General features: G+C 47.4%; 1 protein-coding gene across 1 annotated transcript in view; it reads left to right on the forward strand.

The window, feature by feature from the left end:
- Window positions 1–20855: 20855 nt before the first annotated feature.
- The window catches only part of TOP1MT (DNA topoisomerase I mitochondrial), a 30282-nt gene continuing 30091 nt past the window's right edge, over window positions 20856–21046 (forward strand). The window contains exon 1 of the mRNA XM_060277559.1: window positions 20856–20899. The gene's annotated coding sequence lies outside the window, so the exon portion shown is untranslated. The remainder of the gene's footprint in view (window positions 20900–21046) is intronic.

Consider the following 21046-nt stretch of genomic DNA (forward strand, 5'->3'; position numbering starts at 1 on the left):
GCAAAGCGTAGTAAGTCTCTAGACAGTGCTGCTAGTCCGAGAGAGCCACAGTCAGAGACAAGCAGTTCGGATTTAGAGGGGGAAGATGTGGGACCAAGGCATTCAAAACGCACCACGAAAGGTAAACCACCTGAAAGGTTTTCAGCTGTCAGTGTATGGGCGAACCTAGCAGTGTGTGAGCCTGAAAGCTTTGAAGAGGTGCAACAGTTGTCAGTGGAGGAAGCTAGTAAGTGGAAAGTTGCAATGGAGAAAGAGTTGAACTCCATGCAATCTCTTGGTGTGTATAGCCTAACACAGCTGCCAGAAGGCAAGAAAGCAGTCAGTTGTAGGTGGGTCTACAGGCTGAAACCCACAGTGACTGGAGAGCCTCAGTACAAGGCTAGATTAGTGGCTAGAGGTTTTACTCAGAAGAAAGGAATCCACTACACAGATGTCTTTAGTCCGACTTCGAGAGCGGAATCTTTCAGGATGCTTTTAGCGACTGCAGCGCAGAGAGGCCTAGTGGTCAACCACTTTGATGTGGACACTGCTTATTTGAACTCTGACCTCCAGGAGGAGTTGTACATGTTACCTCCTCCAGGGTTTGAGAGTGACGTGCCAGGTCAGGTGTGGAAGCTGCACAAGTCGATCTGCGGTCTGAAGCAATCCGCTAAAAATTGGAATTCATGTCTTGATTCTGTTTTGAAGAGCCTAGGTTTTAGGAAGAGTCTAGCTGACAGTTGTCTGTATCTCAGAGGTGAAGGAGAACAGCAAGAACTGTTGCTTGTCTATGTTGATGACTTGATCTGCTTAGCAAAGAGCCAGATGCAAGTGCAGAAGTTTGCAAAAGAGCTAGGCAAGAGGTTCAAACTCAAGAATCTAGGTGCAGTGAATGTTTATCTAGGTGTGCAGATAGACAGAACTGAGGATGGAAGTTTTTTGCTCAGTCAGAAAGGCAAGATTGAACATTTGCTTAAGAAGTTCAGAATGTCTGATTGTAAAGGGGTCAGAACACCCATGGAGACAAACTTTGTGAAAGAGTCACAAGTGAAGGACAAAGTAGCGTTTGAGAGTCCTGAAGTGTTTCAGTCAGCGCTAGGGAGTCTGTTGTATTTGTCACAATGGAGCAGACCAGATATTGCTTTTGCAGTCAATTTGCTCAGTAGAGAAGCATCGAAACCTAGCGTGCATGCTTGGAATGGCATTAAGAGAGTGCTTAGGTATTTGCAGGAGACCAAAGAGTATTGTTTGGAGATGTCAGCGCAAGGTGAGCCACAACTCACTTGTTTTGCAGATGCTGATTGGGCCAATCAGGAGGACAGGAAGTCAGTGACTGGTTTGGTAGTCAAGTTTGGAAATGCCCTGATTGGTTGGCGGTCGCGCAGGCAAAGCCTAATAGCAATGTCTTCCACGGAAGCCAAATTCTGTGCGTTGTCTGCGACATGCACTGAATTGGAGTACTACAGATGTTTGGTCCAGGAAATCTGGGGTGATTGTAGCCAGCCCATCACTGTTTGGGGCGACAATCAACCATCTTTGAGACTGGCGGAGTCTGGACAGTTCAAGGCCAGAACCAAACACTTAGACATCCGCTTCCGAAACGTATGTCAGAGCATACAGGTAGGCTTGGTAAAGTTGAGGTATTGTCCAAGCCAGGAGAACCTAGCAGATGGGTTCACAAAACCCTTGAGTTTCCAACGGCATGGGGAATTCTGTGAAGGTTTGGTTTTGGGGTAAGTTTGGATACCCGCTATCCCCAGTGTTCAGGTGAGAGGGGGTGTGATGAGTAACAAGTAACTAAAGAGTTAACTGTGTACTGTAGCACCTGACCACTGAGGAAGATCATGTTACAGAATGTACCAGAAGTGTTTCTGTATGTTGCAGTTGGTTTCGTTTCTGCCTGGGAGACGGTCGCAAGATGTCTGCGCTCTCACCAGGTTGTTTGTTATTTTCTCTCTAGAATAAACTTAAGTAGTTATTAGAACACTTTGGACTCTGTGTGTTCTTAAGAGGCTTTTTATCCAACGGCTATACAAGCTTTCGCTGTGTGAGAAGAAGAACTCTGCTGTGTGTGTGTTTTACTGCCAGCCCGGTTCTACGGAAGCAGAGAAGCGGAGAGGAAGCGCGCCGGGCGATAATCAGAGGCTCCTAATTGAGTCATAAACAACTCAACGGAGCCCTATACCCGTCACAGTGTCTCCAAAAATCTGAACGTATGGCAGCCCAATAAAACAATATTTTAGAGGCAAAGACAATCCCAGCATTAAACTGAGCTAGAAAAAAGAGCAGCTTTTTACGTGCAGTCTAATCATACGGCATCATTTTTCATCAGATTGGAGAACTGTACATCTGGGATTCCCCAAAGGTCATCCTGTCCAATACAGGAATTGCAGCTAAGGATCTGTGAAGGATCACCAGGGACCCACAGTGTTTGATAGGTCTTATTCCCGTGGAAAAGAGAGGGCTGGTGTCTAGGGAAGGCGGAACCACTTCAGATGAGAAACATTTTTAAAGAAAGAGGTGACCTAGGAACTAAGAGGAGAATTTTCATTAAGACATCAACCTGGAGAAGTGAAAGAGCAATTCTGTGTGATGGGCTTGTGCATCTCTAGGCATGTTTGCTTAGAAGTAAGTCCCGCTGCGTTCCTCGGTCCCTGAACCTGCCCACCTAGCAGTTCGGAAGCACGTCAAAGTGGAAGTAGATAAACAGGTACCGCTCCGGTAGGAAGGTAAACGCCGTTTCCGTGCGCTGCTCTGGTTTCGCCAGAAGCGGCTTAGTCATGCTGGCCACATGACCCGGAAAAACTGCGGACAAACGTCAGCTCCCTCGGCCAGTAAAGCGAGATGAGCGCCGCAACCCCAGAGTCATTCGCGACTGGACTTAATGGCCAGAGGTCCTTTTAAATATGTATACAATTGCAACCTAAATATTGCTTGTCTTGATGCAATCAAAACCACTCCAAGAGGAAATAATAAGCAAATGCAAACTCTTCCAACCCAAGGTCAGCTCCCATTTGTTTCTTCTCTGCTTTTGAGTTTTTGAGCAAATTTCCTTTAAAAGCTATTGCTTTTTTAATGTCACCCTGCCTCCTTTCCTGCAACACATCTCTGAATGATGGGTTTCCCCCAGCATGCTTTGGGGCTTGACCCTTTACTTCCAATGAGAAGAAAAGCACAAGTTTCCAACTGACTTCTCAGAAAGGGGTGTCTCCCTATAGGAGGAGGAGGAAAGGGAGGACCTTTTTCTGGTCCTTGCAAGAGCCTCTACCTGGCTGAGGTGCACATCTCAACAGGTGGGTGCAATTCAGTTTTGACTTTGGACAGCTTTTAAGATGGTTTGCAGAAGCAAGAAAGAAGGCAGTAAGAGGAGGAAAAAGGCCTTTACCTTCTTTTTCTAACTAACTATGCACAACACTTTCTGTGATGTGTACATATTAGTATATAAAGGAATTATTTTTCCATCCTAATCTTTAAAATTTCTGCAAATTCAGTCCTCTCCTAAAATAGGTTTGGTTGCTGAAAAATCCCTTCTCAGGTTTTTGGGTTAAGGGATGTTTGAGCCATTTAATGTATTTATATGTATATATGATTTATGTATATTAAAAGATGAAGTTAATGGCTATCGTTATTGATAAGCCCCTATACAGTCTGTAAAGACTCAGGGTGAACAATAATCCCATGGTTTTGGAACAAGAAATACGTTAGCAACACATCCTAGAAGCACAGTGTTCTTCATGCCTTGTTTCCATGCCCAGATTCAGTCAGTCGGTGCAGGGTTTCATCCTGCACCACTGCAGCCTGCAGAGAGATGTGTTTGCGGCATATGATTTGGCGAAGTTCATGCTCAGCTGGTTCACGTGTAGATGCTCATCGCTAGGAGCCAACAGTGTTGCGCAACAACTTGCCGTATGTCAACAAGCAATCAAAGATCTTGATGTCCCTTCCATGATTTTCAGTGTGGCCAGTTCATGCACCCGGCTGGTTTATCCTCAAGTGAGACACGGGTGGTGCTGTGGTCTAAACCACTGAGCCTCTTGGGCTTGCCAATAAAAAGGTTGGCAGTTCGAATCCCTGCGATGGAGTGAGCTCCCATTGCTCTGTCCCAGCTCCTGCCAACCTAGCAGTTCGAAAGCACACCAGTGCAAGTAGATAAATAGGTCTCGCTGCGGCGTGAAGGTAAATGGTGTTTCAGTGCACTCTGGTTTCCGTCATGGTGTTCCGTTGCGCCAGAAGCGGTTCAATCATGCTGGTCACATGACCCAGAAAGCTGTCTGTGGACAAATGTTGGCTCTCTCGGCCTGAAAGTGAGATGAGCGCCGCAACCCCATAGTCACCTTTGACCAGACTTAACTGTCCAGGGTGCTGGAGGAGACTCTTGAGAGTCCCATGGACTGCAAGAAGATCAAACCTATCCATTCTTAAGGAAATCAGCCCTGAGTGCTCACTGGAAGGACAGATCGTGAAGCTGAGGCTCCAATACTTTGGACACCTCATGAGAAGAGATGACTCCCTGGAAAAGACCCTGATGTTGGGAAAGATTGAGGGCACAAGGAGAAGGGGACGACAGAGGACGAGGTGGTTGGACAGTGTTCTCGAAGCTACGAACATGAGTTTGACCAAACTGCGGGAGGCAGTGCAAGACAGGAGTGCCTGGCGTGCTATGGTCCATGGGGTCACGAAGAGTCGGACACGACTAAATGACTAAACGACTAAACGACAACAAACTGTCCAGGGATCCATTACCTTTACCTTTACTTCAAGTGTTGAGAAATCAGCTAATGGGGCAGGACAGGGACAGAGAAGCTGTCCTACAGACCCTACTGTACTTGACCATTGATCATGGGGTTGGGGTTGGTGGGAGTTTGAGCCCAACGAGATCCGGAGGCCCACAGCTTCCCCATTTCTGGGACAGAAGTGAGACAGGTCAACCCACAACCACCATCCTTCGGAGCTGGCCTGCATGTCCGATTGATGGCACCATCCCTCCTGAGCCGTTGAAGGCAGAAGGGACATCTCTTTCCTCCTTGTGTGTGCAGAGAGAGAGAGAGAGAGAGAGAGAGAGAGAGAGAGAGAGAGACGGTGTTTGCATTGACATACCAGCAAGAGGTGCAATGTAAGGGCATAGGAAGTTGTCTCATACTGAGTCGGACCATTGGATATTCAGAAGCCATTTTCTGCTATTCCTATATTATAAGCATTTGCACAACCATCCGGAAGAATTGGAAGGCCAATTGTTTTTAATAGTCCTTCCTGCCATCCATGCACTGTTGGCAATTTGTTGCCCTGAAAGAACCAGCGTCCATAATTCTTTGGTGCCTAATCACCTGGTGGCGATCCTTCTGCGACACAGGCAACCAGACAAGCCCAAGAATGGTTTAAATACACAAGGAACTATTTAGATCATGCTGGCCTTAGACCTGGTCATAGCAACAGAATTTAGGGTTATTTATTCAGGGCCATATGCATTGTTCCTCTTCTGCTGGCCCAAGTGGTTTGCGCTTTTGCAAAGGGACTTTCCCCTTCAGCCACTGCACCCTCGAAATCAGCTCTGGAAAGTGGGGGAACCTCTGGGGAAGATTGAGAGGGGTGCAGGGAGGAGGGGGGGAAAACAAGTGCTGCTCCCTAGAGCTTTGGGTATAATCCTGATTTCTTCTTCTTCTGGGGTGTGGGGAAAGGGGCATTAGAAGCAGCAGCAAAATGTCTAGGAACAATAGCTTAATGGTGTAACCACAGGCTGTCTTATGTCATAGTGGCTTAGCTGGGAGAGCAAAAGCGATTGGTTTAGCCAGCTGCCGATGTCACAGGGCTCTCCCCCAATCCCATTTGAGATTGGGCAATGGTAGAGCCAATAACTTCTGAAAGGTTGGAAAGCGGACACATTTATCAAGTTGAGGGCCTTGATGATGTAAGTATCTTCCCAGCGCATGATGGACGAAGCCACTGTTAGCGTGTGATCAGATCATATGAGCAGAGCATTTTCAAGGCAGTGGGGTGGAGAGCAGGGACGGCTCTCGTTCTATCTCATGCCTTCCCCCCCCTTGTTTCTTGCAGATGTGAGTTTGCAAAATGACCAATTGGGAACAGCCAGATGTGCAGACGATGGAGGATGCTAAGGATGCTTTGATCACGGAGGCGCTGGAAGGTAGCAGCTACAGGTGATGATGCTCTCTGCTAGCGATGCTGCGCTTCCACCTGCAGCTGTGCGGAATGCGCAAACTGGGAAGGTGGGGTGCGCCGTGAAAGGCGAAACAGGGTTCAGTGTATCAGCATCAGGCCGTGCTCTGAAAACAACCGTAGGCCGCTGGAAGTTTGGATGGGAGCCCTCTGGCCTATAACCTGGCCTGCTTTCTTCAAGCAGGGTGATGTGGGAGAACAATCTGGCTTTGAAAGTAAGAGGGGTATAGGGCCAGGCTGTGGAACAGCCCAACTTGGGGGTCTGGGGTGAGAGAGACGGTGGTGGTGGGGAGTCTGCAGGAAGGTATTTATGGTGGGTGTCCCTATTGGCAGCACAGGTGAAGAGCATTATTTCTGCCTCCAAATCCTGTTTTCATAGAATTATAGAGTTAGATGGGGCCATGAGGCTCATCTAGTCCAGCCCCTGGACTAGAAAATATTTTTTATCCAATGTGGGATTCGAACCCACAACCCTGAGATTTAAGAGTCTCTTACTCTACTGACTGGCCTCTTCTCCTTAATCTTATTTTGTGTACTCCCCCCCCTCCAAAGGAATAAGAAGCGGAATCTCATATCAAAGGTATCCAAAAGGCTGAAGAAACAAAGGGGAGAAGTTTGCTCCAATGGGCAACAGAATATTCAGCATGATGAACAGGTGGGTGGATACTGAGACGCTTTGGACTACAACTCCCATCTGCCCCAGAATCTTATGGCCCGTGGGAGTTGTAATCCACAGGGCACCAGGTTAGCAAAGACCAAGTTAGATGGCTGCATTTCTCATGTGCGGGTGGATAAATGTTTCGGTTCTAATGAGAATTTTGTCAATTATTCAGTTTTGCAGTGTGAGATGGATTTGGTGTTCGTTTCACCCCTGCTGAATTCCCATTTGCACCTGTTTGCATTTTTTAGTCAACTTTTGGAGTCTGCTGCATCAGATCTGTAGCCTGGAATGAGTCTAGCGAATGGGATGAACTCAGAAAGTTATAGCATAATCACAAGAAGTAGAACTAGTGGCTTAGAAAAGCGGTTTCAAGTGAAACATCTATAAAAAGCAGCGTTTACCGAGTTCAATTTGAATATTCATCAGATAAAGCATAGGTGGCTAAGACTCAGCAGAAAACCTGATTGACGTTCATCCCAGTTCAGTGGTGAACAGCAGGTTTTCCCGGGGAAGGCAGTGGAGCAAAAGGAAAGCCTCTTGGATCCGCGCCTCGAATGCATGGAACTTTCAGGGGGAAAGGAAGTGTGAATGAGCCTTTGGAGCCCACAACATCTGGAAGGCAACAGGCTGGCTATCACGTGCACTAAGCAACTGTCTCACCGGACAATCCTGAGATGTTCTCGAAAACGAAAGCCGACAACCTCATTGCAGTGTTGTTGGGAGGGCAGAAGAGATCTGAGTTCACCCAGCAACTGGGGGCAATGCCCTGTTTGCGGGTATATTTGCCCATGCCCTGAGACATCTCTTGCACTGGTCTCTTGCAGTCTCGTGTCCTGGAAAAGCCAAGCGAGAAACTCCTCTTGAAGAAGAAGCCATTGCAGGAAAATACCATTTCCAGGTAAGAATGTAGTATTCATACCACAGCGTGGTATGTAAACATTTAAAGGATATAATCTGATTTGCGTTTCCTTAATAACACAATCCACAAATGGGTCATATTTCGTTATAACCCCTTCTTATTGATTTGCCTATAAAACTAGAGGTGTGTTTATTTATTTGTTTTTCCCAGGTCACCAGCCAGCACAAATGGTACACAAATATCCAGGGTGTTTTCTATTCTTCCATGTCCACAATACCATTTTATTGCAATGGGTGAGGCCTGCAGATTGAAAACCGCTGCCCTCATTACTGGCACAATTTCTGCGCCGTCTGTCTAGATTGGTTGTGGGAATGGGAGACGGTTATAATAATAATATATAATAATTTATTATGTGTACCCTGCCAATCCGGCTGGGTTTCCCCAGCCACTCTGGGCGGCTTCCAACAGAGATTAAAATACTGTACATTAAAACGTCACACATTAAAAACTTCCCTACCTGAAGATGTTTTCTAAATGTCAGGTAGTTGTTTATCTCTTTGACATCTGATGGGAGGGCGTTCCACAGGGCGGGCGCCACTACCGAGAAGGCCCTCTGCCTGGTTCCCTGTAACTTGGCTTCTCGCAGCAAGGGAATCGCCAGAAGGCCTTGGGAGCTGGACCTCAGTGTCCAGGCAGAATGATGGGGGTGGAGACGCTCCTTCAGGTATACTGGACCGAGGCCATTTAGCGATATCTGGGCTCGGTCGATTTCCACTTTTGATAACACCTTTTCTGGATTGGTTCGAGTTCTACTCTCCAGAGCAGGAGAAAACAATCTTGTTACATCTTCCATGTGACAGCCCTTGAGATATCTAAATAGGGCTCTCATATCTCCTCTCAGTCTCCTCTTTTCCAGGCTGAACCGCTCTGAGTTCTTCAGATGATATTAAAATACAAATTTTAATAATAACAATAACATACCCAGCTCCCTCAACCATTCCTCAAAAGGCTTGGTTTTGGCACCCTCAATCATCTTGGTTGCCCTCCAGCTTGTCAACATCCTTCTTAAATTTTGGTGCCCAGAACTTGGCACAGTATTCCAAGTGTGGTCTGACCAAGGCAGAATACAGTGGTACCTCTACTTACGAATTTAATGCGTTCTGAACGCACATTCGTAAGTCGAAAAAATTTGTAAGTTGAATCCCATAGGAATGCATTGGGAGAAAAAATTCGTAAGTAGAAAAAATCCTATCTAAACCGCATCCAAGATGGCGGACGGAGCTCCGTTCGTAAGTAGAAACATTCGTAAGTAGAGTTATTCATAAGTAGAGGTACCACTGTAGAGTAGGACTATTTCTCTTGACCTGGACACTAAACTTCTGTTGATGTAGCCAAAAACTGCATGTTTGTTTGTTTGTTTTGCTGTAGCATCACCCTGTTGATTCATGTTATACTTGTGGTCAACTAAGACCCCCTAGATCATTTTTGTTATCAAGGCCTGGGCTTGATACCAAAACCTCACTTTTCCATCCATCCCGTTTTTATATTCTCTTGTTTTGCTGAGAAGCAGACTGGAGAAGATTGCTGGGAATGACATCTCAAACCAGGAAGTGGAGATTGGAGGGAACAGTGTGAAGACAGAGAAGCTGAAATGTCATCAGGTATGTTACCCAAGATGAGATGTGATGTTGGGAAAATAACTGAATGTTAGCAGAGAAGTGCAATTATACTGCCAGCTAGCGCTAGGTATCTCTTGTAAGGTTTGCAAAGTCACCCATGTTTGGAAGCAAGTACACTTCTCAATGAACATTTGGGTGCTGTGATGCCTTACATATCTCTAATCAAAAGGGCTAGAAACTTGATTTTAAAGTGGACGAATGACTGAAAGCTGAGGACCCAAGTCACTTCAATCCTTCTATGAGGCTGTTGCTAAACTTTGCTTTGATATGTCAGACCATCTTCTTCCCAAAACTTTGCACATTCTGAAATGGCCATCTTCCATGAGAGGTCTGGAGGGTAGCAACACAAGAATGGGTCTTTTTTTGTGTTGGGGCCCCCCATCTGTGGAATGCTCTCCCCAGGGAGGCTCACCTGGGACCTTCACTGGTGAAAACCAGGCATTCAGTCAGGGGCGTAGCCAGGATCAAAATTAGGGGGGGCAAGGGGCGGGGGCAAGGGGCGGGAGGGGAGGGGACAGGCCACAGTGGAAATGTGGGTGGGGCCACGTGGCCTGCGCGTTGGGAGCGGGAGCCTGGGGCCGCCTTCTCCGAAGACCTGGGAGGCGCGGAGGAGGCAGCCACAGGCTCGCATTCCCTGCACGACTCTGGAGCTTCGCGCCGGGAGCGGGAGCCTGGGGCTGCCACACTGCGCCCCTCAGCCTTTGCTTCTAGGGGGGGCAATTGCCCCCTCCTGCCCCCCTGCCTACGCCCCTGCATTCAGTTGATTAATATTCTGTGACTTTTTTAATGTGTAGGAGGACGAAGGTTATTGGTTTGTTTTTGTTTTATTATGTATTATGTATTTTTCTGTTGTGAACCATCCTGGCATCAGAATCTTCAGATGAAGGGTGATATACAAATCTATAATAATAATAATAATAATAATAATAATAATAATAATAATAATAATAATGTTTTATTTCAGGGCGAGGCTGACTTCACCGCATCCAAAACTCCCTGGGAAGAGGAAGAGAGCTCATCAAAGTGAGTAAGCATTTTCTGTTTGTTCCGGGGCGTTTACACACTACGTGATTATCTGCAAGGGGTTGCTGGACGTATAAATGATGATCAGGCTTTGATGATAAATTATTGTTGTTGTTGTTGTTGTTGTTGTTGTTATTATTATTTTATTTCTGCCCTGCCCATCTGGCTGCGTTTTCCCAGCCACTCTGGGTGGCTTTCAACCACACTAAAAACATGATAAAACATCAAACATTAAAAACTTCCCTAAGCAGAGCTGCCTTCAGATGTTTTCTAAAAGTCTGGTAGTTGTTTATTTCCTTGACATCTGATGGGAGGACGTTCTACAGGGTGAAAAAGCTGTTATCACTGGATCAAGCCCATCAGTTCTTGTTGAATTCATTAAACTACATATTTTTAATTGGATTTTTTTGGGGGGGGGAGTGCAATTAATTGTTTCTGTTTTGAATTCTATTATTACCTTCCTCGGTGGTTTGGGCAGGACTTTCTCTTCTCAATAATACTCTGTATAGGGTAGGAAGCTGAACGCATTTAATGCTGCTTGAAATCCAGCTGTAAGGTGATGGGGCAGCAGTGGGGGGCGGGGGGTGGGGGACAGCAGACCCAAGGCCTGGGATTTATTGCAGATTAATCCAACTTTGGTTTTAATTAAATGGTTCCATCAGTTTTTAAAGCCTCTTTTCTGGTTTCCAGAGCCAGGCCTGTATTTAATGACCCATTTTTAAAGATCCGCAGCAAAGTTGTCTCTTTCCATGTGTGCTGGCAAAACTAGCAGCCTGCTTTGAGAGCACCAACCGGTGCGGCTTCAATAATAATAATAATAATAATAATAATAATAATAATAATGCTATATATTTTTTATATCGGCCCAGATTACAAGCAGCATTTAAGGGACCAGCAAGGTGCTTGTTTTTGACATCTATCTGTCCCAAGAGACAATGGAGTTCACCTCCAGGGGTGAATCATAGAATCATAGAATCGTAGAGTTGGAAGAGACTCCTCCTTTTTCCCTCCTCCATATGACATCCTTTCATATATTTGAACATGGCTATCATATCTCCCCTTAACCTTCTCTTCTCCAGGCTAAACATACCCAGCTCCCTAAGCCGTTCCTCATAAGGCATCGTTTCCAGGCCTTTGACCATTTTGGTTGCCCTCTTCTGGACACGTTCCAGCTTGTCAGCATCCTTCTTGAACTGTGGTGCCCAGAACTGGACACAGTACTCCAGGTGAGGTCTGACCAGAGCAGAATACAGTGGTACTATTACTTCCCTAGATCTAGACGCTATACTCCTATTGATGCAGCCCAGAATTGCATTGGCTTTTTTAGCTGCTGCTGCATCACACTGCTGACTCATGTCAAGTTTGTGGTCTACCAAGACTCCTAGATCCTTTTCACATGTACTGCTCTCAAGCCAGGAGTCACCCATCCTGTATTCGTGCCTTTAATTTTTTTTGCCCAAGTGTAGTACTTTACATTTCTCCTTGTTAAAATTCATCTTGTTTGCTTTGGCCCAGTTGTCTAATCTGTTAAGGTCATTTTGCCGTGTGATCCTGTCCTCTGGGGTATTAGCCACCCCTCCCAATTTGGTGTCATCTGCAAACTTGCTCAGTATGCCCTCAAGCCCATCATCCAAGTTATTGATAAAGATGTTGAATAAGACTGGGCCCAAGACAGAACCCTGTGGCACCCCACTAGTCACTTCTCTCCAGGATGAAGAGGAGCCATTGATGAGCACCCTTTGGGTTCAGTCAGTCAGCCAGTTACAAATCCACTGAATGGTAGCATTGTCTAGCCCACATTTTACCAGCTTCTTTACAAGAATATCATGGGGCACCTTGTCAAAGGCCTTGCTGAAATCAAGATAGGCTACATCCACAGCGTTCCCTTCATCTACCAGGCTTGTAATTCTGTCAAAAAATGAGATCAGATTAGTCTAACATGACTTATTTTTCAGAAACCCATGCTGACTTTAAGTAATCACAGAGTTTCTTTCTAGGTGCTCACAGACCGTTGCTTAATGATCTTAATGATTAGTGGGTGAAGTCAAACCACTCTGTTAGCAGCACTGAAGTGACCCCCCCCCGGGGCACAAGCCTGGCCAGTGTGCATGGAGGTCTTGGGCTGCCCCCTCTTGATCCAAAGGAAAGCAGAGCAAGGCGTTTGGCACCAGCCTGGCTGCAGGAGTTGCTGGAAAGAGACACAAAAGGTGCCATCCAACTGCCTTAGGGACTCCACTTTAGACCTGTGGAGGGTTTACTCCTGAGCCTTTTCTTCTCCTGAAGATATCCCGCAAGGCAGCGGAGGTTTAGGGCCAGAGTTTTCCTTCTCCTAGATGGAGCACCTTCCCAGGTTGCCGAGCCCCACCTGCCCCCGATTTCCCTCTACAGCATGGGTGTAGACAGGGGGGGCAGGAGGGGGCAGCTGCCCCCCCCTAGAAGCAAAAAATTATTGTATTTTACAGACCATAACCAGCACTTTCCCCCTCCAAAAACTGAAGTGGAAAGGGCTTTGCTTTAGCAAGAGCAGCTCTCCACTTGCTGGGGGCGGGAACACAGCTGTAACAAAAACACATCAAATAAATAAAGCAAAGTGGCTACCAGTACTTAAGCAGTTAAGACAATGGAGCAGAATATCCCTTCAGGCAAGGTCCACCCTATTCACCCTATTGTTATTCAGTGGGAGTTGTTAATGAGCATTCAGGGATCGCATTAACAGTTCTATTGGCGATTTAATGAGGGTGCAGAGGATTCAATTTGACTAAGGTGGCCCTGCAAGGCTAAAAGGAAGTGAATAAGAAGGGGGGGGGCTGTAGCTTTGATAGACACAGTGATGTTTATAAAAAGCAGTGGTGTTCCAGTCTGCCCCTCCTCCTGCATCTGTATACTGTAAATCAGGGGTGGCCAACTCCCAAGAGACTCTGATCTACTCACAGAGTTAAAAACTGGGAGTGATCTACCCCCTTTTGGGGGGTTCAGGTCAAAGCTGTTGAGTTTTTTTAAGGAAGGGAAGCCCTGTTTTGGGGGGTTTAGGTCAAACTTGTTGAGCTTCTTTTAGGAGGGAGGGAGGCCCATTTTTTTTAGGGCTTCAGGTCATAGTTCAGCTTTTTTTAGGGAGGAGGAAAATTTTGGGTGAGCTTTTTTTAGGGGTGCCAGTGATCTAGCAGTGATCTACCACAGACATCCAGTGATCTCCTGGTAGATCACAATCTACCTGTTGGACATGCCTGCTGTAAATCAAGCAGAGAGAAAGCTGCTTACAAGGCTCCTGTACAGGTGTACCGGTATCTTCCTCTTGCTGCAGAGTTCTAGCATCACAGCATCACCCAGAGGCACCCACAAATGTGAGTTATCCCTCTCTCTATTTCTTCCTTCCTTTCCTCCCTCTTCCATCCTCAATAAAATACTGGGGGGGGGCAGATAAGCCCCACATAGAAAGCCCATCAACATGGGGGGGGAGGGGAATGACTCTTTAAAATACAGTATTTACCAGTAATTGGGGGGGGGGGAGGCACCTAGGCCTCTAGGAGTTGGCTGCTATGCCTAGGACAATTCAAGAAAGCAGAATGATGCATATGCTATGGTAATATATCAATGGAATCATGGAATTGTAGTCGGAAGGGACCACAAGGGTCATCTAGTCCAACCCCCTGCAATGCAGGAATTTTTCCCCAATGTGGGGCTTGAACCCACAACATGGTTGAAATATTATGCTGATATGCAGCAACGCCTCGGAGCCATCGAGACTGCGGCCCTGTCTTGCCTCGCCCTCGCCCGCCCTGCCACCCCCTCTCCCCTGCCCGACCCTCCCATCCTCTTGCTGCAGAGTTCCAGCTTCACAGCATCACCCAGAGGCACCCACAAATATGAGGTATCCCTCTCTCTATTATTCCTTCCTTCCCTCCCTCTTCTATCCTTAATAAAATACTGGGGGGGGGGCAGATAAGCCCCACATAGAAAGCCCATCAACATGGGGGGGGGAATGACTCTTTAAAATACAGTATTTACCAGTAATTTTTTTTGGGGGGAGGCACCTAGGCCTCTAGGATTTGGCTGCTATGCCTAGGACAATTCAAGAAAGCAGAATGATGCATATGCTATGGTAATATATCAATGGAATCATAGAATTGTAGTCGGAAGGGACCACAAGGGTCATCTAGTCCAACCCCCTGCAATGCAGGATTTTTTCCCCAAGGTGGGGCTTGAACCCACGGCATGGTTGAAATATTATGCTGATATGCAGCAACGCCTCGGAGCTGTCGTGACTGCGGCCGTGCCTTCCCTCGCCCTCACCCGCCCTGCCACCCCCTCTCGCTTGCCCGACCCTCCCGTCCTCTTGCTGCAGAGTTCCAGCATCACAGCGTCACCCAGAGGCACCCACAAATATGAGTTATCCCTCTCTCTATTTCTTCCTTCCTTCCCTCCCTCTTCCATTCTTAATAAAATACGGGGGGGGGGCAGATAAGCCCCACATAGAAAGCCCATCAACATGGGGGGGATGACTCTTTCAAATACGGTATTTACTAGTAATTGGGGGAGGGGGGCACCTAGGCCTCTAGGAGTTGGCTGCTATGCCTAGGAGTAGGACAATTCAAGAAAGCAGAATGATGCATATGCTATGGCAATATATCAATAGAATCATAGAATTGTAGTTGGAAGGGACCACAAGGGTCATCTAGTCCAACCCCCTGCAATGCAGGAATTTTTTCCTAAGGTGGGGCTTGAACCCACAACATGGTTGAAATATTATGCTGATATGCAGCAACGCCTCGGAGCCATCGTGACTGCGGCGTGCCTTGCCTCGCCCTCGCCCACCCTGTCACCCCCTCTCGCCTGCCCGACCCTCCCGTCCTCTCCAGCCAAGCAGGGTAGCCCCGCCCACGTTCCCACTTTGTGGCCCCGCCCCTGAATGACCATGGCTTGCCCCCCCCCCCAGTTTTGATCCTGGCTACGCCCCTGCTCTACAGCAGGTGCAGAAACCACCTTCTTGACCGCTGGGAACCCGCTACTGACGTCGTCCGCTCAATCCGACGGAGGGATGCAGGAAGATGCTGCTGGAAATGGGTTTAAAATGTGTGGAATTCTGCTTGGAAAAAAGCTGGGGAGGGGTGGGAGCTCTGGGCTGACCCGCAGGGCTGCTTCCTGGGTCCAGAGGTGTCCCTTCTGGGGCCACATATGAAGAGATTCTGATGAAATCAGATAAAGGATGGAAATTGAGGCCATATGATGAAATTAAAGAAGCTTTAACAGGGTGGTTGCAGTACCACCAAGTAAATTATGTGTTTTCAAAAGATTAAAAAGTAGGTTTTGATGAAAAAAGGTCTAAATTTTAGATAGAATTGTTGGAAGGCAGAGTGAAATTGCTGTCAAAAATGTATAACTTTTTGTTAGAATGGTATACTAAAGATGAAATGACTAAGGAGGTGATGATAAAATGGGCAAAAGATTTTGGGCATAATACTGAATGTGATGCGTGGTTGAAACTTTGGAATGAAACGATGAAATTTACTGCATGTACCGCCTTGAAAGAAAATGTTATGAAAACGATGTATAGATGGTACTTAACACCAGTAAAATTAGCTAAGATGTATAGGACAAGTAGTAAAGTATGCTGGAAATGTAAAGACAAAGATGGACAATTTTATCACATGTGGTGGACATGCGAGACAGTAAAAAGATTTTGGGAAAATTCATACAATGAGTTGAAAAAGATATTTAAGTACGCTTTCACCAAAAAACCCGAGGCGTTCTTATTGGGATTAATGGGCGATGAGATTGCTAAGGGGGATCAGAGACTATTTATGTATGCCACAACCGCGGCGAGAACTTTATTAGCCCCAAAGTGGAAAACACAGGATGTACCGACTATTGAGGAGTGGCAGACAAAAATGATGGACTATGCTGAAGTTTAAAGACACTTGCAGGACTGAAATAAATCCTATGAAATGGGACTGAGTTTGCAAAAAACCCTGCAAGATAAGAGTGAAATAATAAAGCTGTATGAAGGGAGGGAGGGAAGTCATAGCTCGGCAGAGCGAAAGGAGATTAGATGAGGAATATATGAGGTAAATAATAAGTTTTATTTCTGTGTATATTTATGTGTATGTGTGTTTTATGTTTTGTTTAATTGGAAAATTGAATAAAAAATTATTATAAAAAAACACACCAGAGGTGTCCCTTCTGAGTGACCGCAAGGGCCTCCGCGTCAGCCATTCCGCAGCGGGATGGACGGAACAAAGCGGGCCGGAAGTCAGCTTGGCCCAAAGGGCAGGGATGCCACGGTTGCTAGGCAACCACTGTGCTCTCCTTTCTCCCACCATCACTCTGGCTCTGACTCCGCCAGCGAGGGCTCCTTGTTAGAAAATGGAGTCGGTCCCGCTTCACGCTTCCCCAGTGGCAAGTATCGCCAAAGGGGATGTGGGCATCTGGGCATCCCGGCTGGTGCTCCCTTGCCCCAAAATCCAGATTTGCTGGTGGCAAAATTGCCCTTTGCCAGCCTGGCAATCTCCAGGCCTTTCGTACTACAACTCCCATGCGAGTTGTCGTCTGAAACCTCTGGAGGGCACCAGGTTGGGCAAGGCTGCCCCCCCCGGCCTGGTATGAAATCTTTTTGTGTGTTGTCTCAAAACCTTTCTTCTGTTAAACTGTAGATTGTGTAATGGTACTGAAACGTACCTAGCGCCGTGTCTTAAAGGGGGCAACCTTGGGTTTTTCTCTTTTTCCAGAGGCCCGGAGAGTGCCATGGACTTTGTGACAGAGGGTAACAGCCACGGCGTTCCTCATCTGAGGTAAAGTTGTGATGAGGGATTTCGGGAGCAAGCTCAGAGAGAGGGGCACACAGAGGATGCCACAATGCTCGCCCCAAAAAATTACATACGCACTTAGAAAGAGCAACACTTTTTTTAAAAAAGTGCTTTGTGCACATGTAGCAAAGGAGAGGAGGTGGGGAGGAAATCACTTAATAGATTTATTAAGCCCAAGGAGAGTGCAAGTTTTGGATTTGAAAAGACATCTCTCTTGGACCTGTTGTGCTTAGGGGAAATAAATGAGAGCAGGGATTGGAGCCTAATGCGTTAAACTTTGGTGCCCTGTTTACTACCGTGTTTCTCATATTTTAAGGCATCCCTACAAAATACGGCATGGCAGGATTTTCCTGAGGTGGAAAAATATAAGGCATACCTCGAAAATAAGCCGTACCGGGTGGTGGGAGCAGGTCTGTGGCAAAGAAGGGTTGCTGCTGCCGCGTTAACCCCCGGGACCTGGCTGCAGCCTCAGCGCATGCAGCCCCAGAACCCGGCTGCAGCCTTTGCGTGCAGACACCCAGCACCTGGCTGCAGCCTCTGCGCGCAGCGCGCAGCCCCAGCACCTGGCTGCAGCCTTTGACTGCCGCGCGTGCAGCCCCAGAACCCGGCTGCAGCCTTTGCGCACCGCGCGCGCAGCCCCAGGACCCGGCTGTAGCCTCAGCGCGCAGCACGCGCAGCCCCAAGACCCGGCTGCAGCCTTTGCGCACCGCGCGCGGACACCCGGGGACCAGCTGTAGCCTCAGCGTGCAGCATGCGCAGCCCCAAGACCCGGCTGCAGCCTTTGCGCGCCGCGCACGGACACCCGGGGACCGGTTGTAGCCTCAGCGTGCAGCATGCGCAGCCCCAAGACCCGGCTGCAGCCTCAGCGCGCAGCACGCGCAGCCCCAAGACCCGGCTGCAGCTTTTGCGCACCGCGCGCGGACACCCGGGACCCGGCTGTAGCCTCAGTGCGCAGTGCGCGCAGCCCCAAGACCCGGCTGCAGCCTTTGCGCACAGCGCGCGGACACCCGGGACCCGGCTGTAGCCTCAGCGCACAGCCCCAGGACCCGGCTGCAGCCTTTGCGCGTGGACACCCGGGACCTGGTTGCAGCCTCAGCGCGCGCAGCCCCAAGACCCGGCTGCAGCCTTTGACTGCCGCGCGCGAAGACCCGGTGGGAGCAGGTCTGTGGTCTGTACAGATACCGGTACCGGTACTTAATGAAAAAATAAGACATCCCTTGAAAATAAGCCATGGTGTGTTTTTTTCAGGAAAAAATAAATATAAGACGTGTCTTATAATATGAGAAACACGGTACATCATGCTAACTTCCTTTTTTTTTTGTTATTCATTTTTATTTGGTTTTCCCCACTAATGTTTACGTTCAAAATCACAAATAAAACAAACACACAAGATTCTCTCAAATCATTAGATTTCCCTCCACCTCCCCATGGGTTCCCTACTTTTCCTTTTCTGCTGCATATTTTTAGAGACTCCAATTATTTGATTATCTGTTATATCCAAAGTCTTTGTTACAAGTGTTATTTAAGTTATTTAAGTACAAGTTACTTCAGTTATTTAAGTAAGAGTTCAATTGTTTACAGTGGTTTCCCAAATATCACATAAATTCCGCCCATTCTTTGCTGAAGTTTTGATCTTCCCATTTTCTGATTTTCCGGGTCATTTTTGCCATCTCTGCGTAGTCCATCAACTTGGTCTGCCATTCCTCTCTGGGTAGGGACATTACAACACTAACTTCCGGTGGAAGAGCTTTCAGGTATGTTGAAGGGGTTGCCTGCCTAGCAAGACCCTCACAGGGAGATTCAGCACAGAATCATAGAATTGCAGAGTAGGAAGGGACCCTGAGGGTCATCCAGTCCAACCCCCTGCAACGTAGGGATCTCAACTAAGGCAGGCTGGTTTAACCATCGCCTCTGCTGTGCTTGCATTTCAGAGAAGAGCCCTTGGCCAAGAAAGTTAGGCTGGGAGCAGAGGAACCCGCAACCAGGGACGAAAATAAGGCAGTGAGTAGCATGGGGTTTTCTACAACATTTCACACCTAAGCTGCTTTACTATGCCAGAATGTAGCAGGGGTCTTGCAGGTCAAACCAAAGGTCCATCTAGTCCAGCAGGGCTTGGAAACAGGAGCTGCCCAGCATTTTTGGGGGGCAGCAACTGGCATTCAGAGGTATACTGCCTCTGTTTGTGGAGGCTCCTTAATAACCATCAGTGGTAGATCCCTCAGCTCCATGAGATGAGCTTTTGACTAACACCGGTCTTTTCTTTTGAATAACATTTTTATTAGGTTTTCTAAATGAGGATCATAGGGATAATACAACGATACAAATGAATAGACCAAGTCTTCTCACGCCATTTGTATATCACAAAAACAGCACAATAAATCTGCAGGAGTGACTAATACATTTTAGGGCTGGGTGATATATCGACATATCGTCCAAAACTGGTTTGAAGTCCATATCGTGATATCGGTTTCATCATTTTTGACCTGGTGATATGTTGCGAATCATGATGCATGTGTGCTATGCAAAAATCACGATGCGGGAAAAACCGTGAAGCCAGCCGATGCCTCCGCATACCTCCATCCTTATTTCGGACATCGTGATATATCGCCATATCACGATGTTTAGCTGGTGATATACGTCACGAAGTTGAAAACCGGATATCGCCCAGCAAAGTAATTATGCACTGTGTGAAAAAGGACTTTCTAATGCAGTCGTACCTTGGTTGTTGAATGCCTTGGTACTCGGATGTTTTGGCTTTGCGAACGTTTTTCGGAAGCCGAACGTCCTTCGCGGCTTCCGATTGAGTGCAGGAAGCTCCTGCAGCCAATCGGAAGCTGCGCCTTGGTTTTTGAACCGTTTTGGGAGTCGAACAGACCCACGGAACGGATTAAGTTTGACAACCAAGGTACGACTGTATACACCTTGCGTTGCATTGAGGTTTTGGGAGAGAAGGAGCAAACTATCTCCCTAGCTGCTGTCTCCAAACTGCATGATTTTTAAACACTTGCCTGAATGCTTCCAAGCCTACCTTTGAGGCCCTAAGTTCCAGAAAAGCATGTTTGTGTGTTTTAACTGTAAAGAGATGAGAATCTCAAGGAGGCCAATTTTCCTTCCCGATTCTTGTTGTGGTGCAATCATAGGACATCCACACGGCTTTTCTTGTGGCAAACTCTTTCCCCGCTTTTCGTTTTGGACAGGTCATAAGGCGGCAAGTGGAGAACACGCCGCTCTGCTTGGAAACAGGCAGCACCTCAGCAGAGGAAAGAAGGAGGAGGAGGAGGAGGAAGAAAGTCTCTGTTGTGAAAGCGGAGACGGAGGAGGTGGGAGAGAGTCCAGGAAGCCGCAGCAAAGCGAGGGCTCCAGAGCAGGAGAACTTGAACAGAGCGAAGGGTGTGGAGAAAAAGGTGGAGAGGGACAAGGAGGAAGGAGAGGACGCAGAAGAAAGAGAGAAGAGCGAGGTGAAGACTGAGCAAGAGTTGGATAGAAAGTCTGAGGTGCAAAAAGAGGGTGTCGGGGAGGCCAGGAGGAATAAGGTCAAGGGGGAAGAGGCCTCGGAGGACGGCATGAGTGGGAAAAAGGCCAATAAAGGCCGGAAAAAATGTGCCACCTCCAAACCTGGGGGTCTGGGAGGCTCCCGGAAGAGGAAAGCGAAGGAGGAGGATGGAGGCACGAGGAAGAAAAGGAAGAAGGAGGAGGAATGCGGGAAAGAGGACAAGTGGAAGTGGTACGTGCTGCGTTCGGGTTGGGGTCTTTGCCAATATTATTTTTGAAATGGATTTTCTAAATTTCAACCCAATTATGCAAATTATTTCCAAATTGGTTCAATTTTGTTTAGGTGACTTCTTGATGCATCCTTGATTTCTGATGTTAA

This window comes from Zootoca vivipara, chromosome 8 (genome assembly GCF_963506605.1).
Source record: "Zootoca vivipara chromosome 8, rZooViv1.1, whole genome shotgun sequence".
NCBI classification, from domain to species: Eukaryota; Metazoa; Chordata; class Lepidosauria; order Squamata; family Lacertidae; genus Zootoca; species Zootoca vivipara.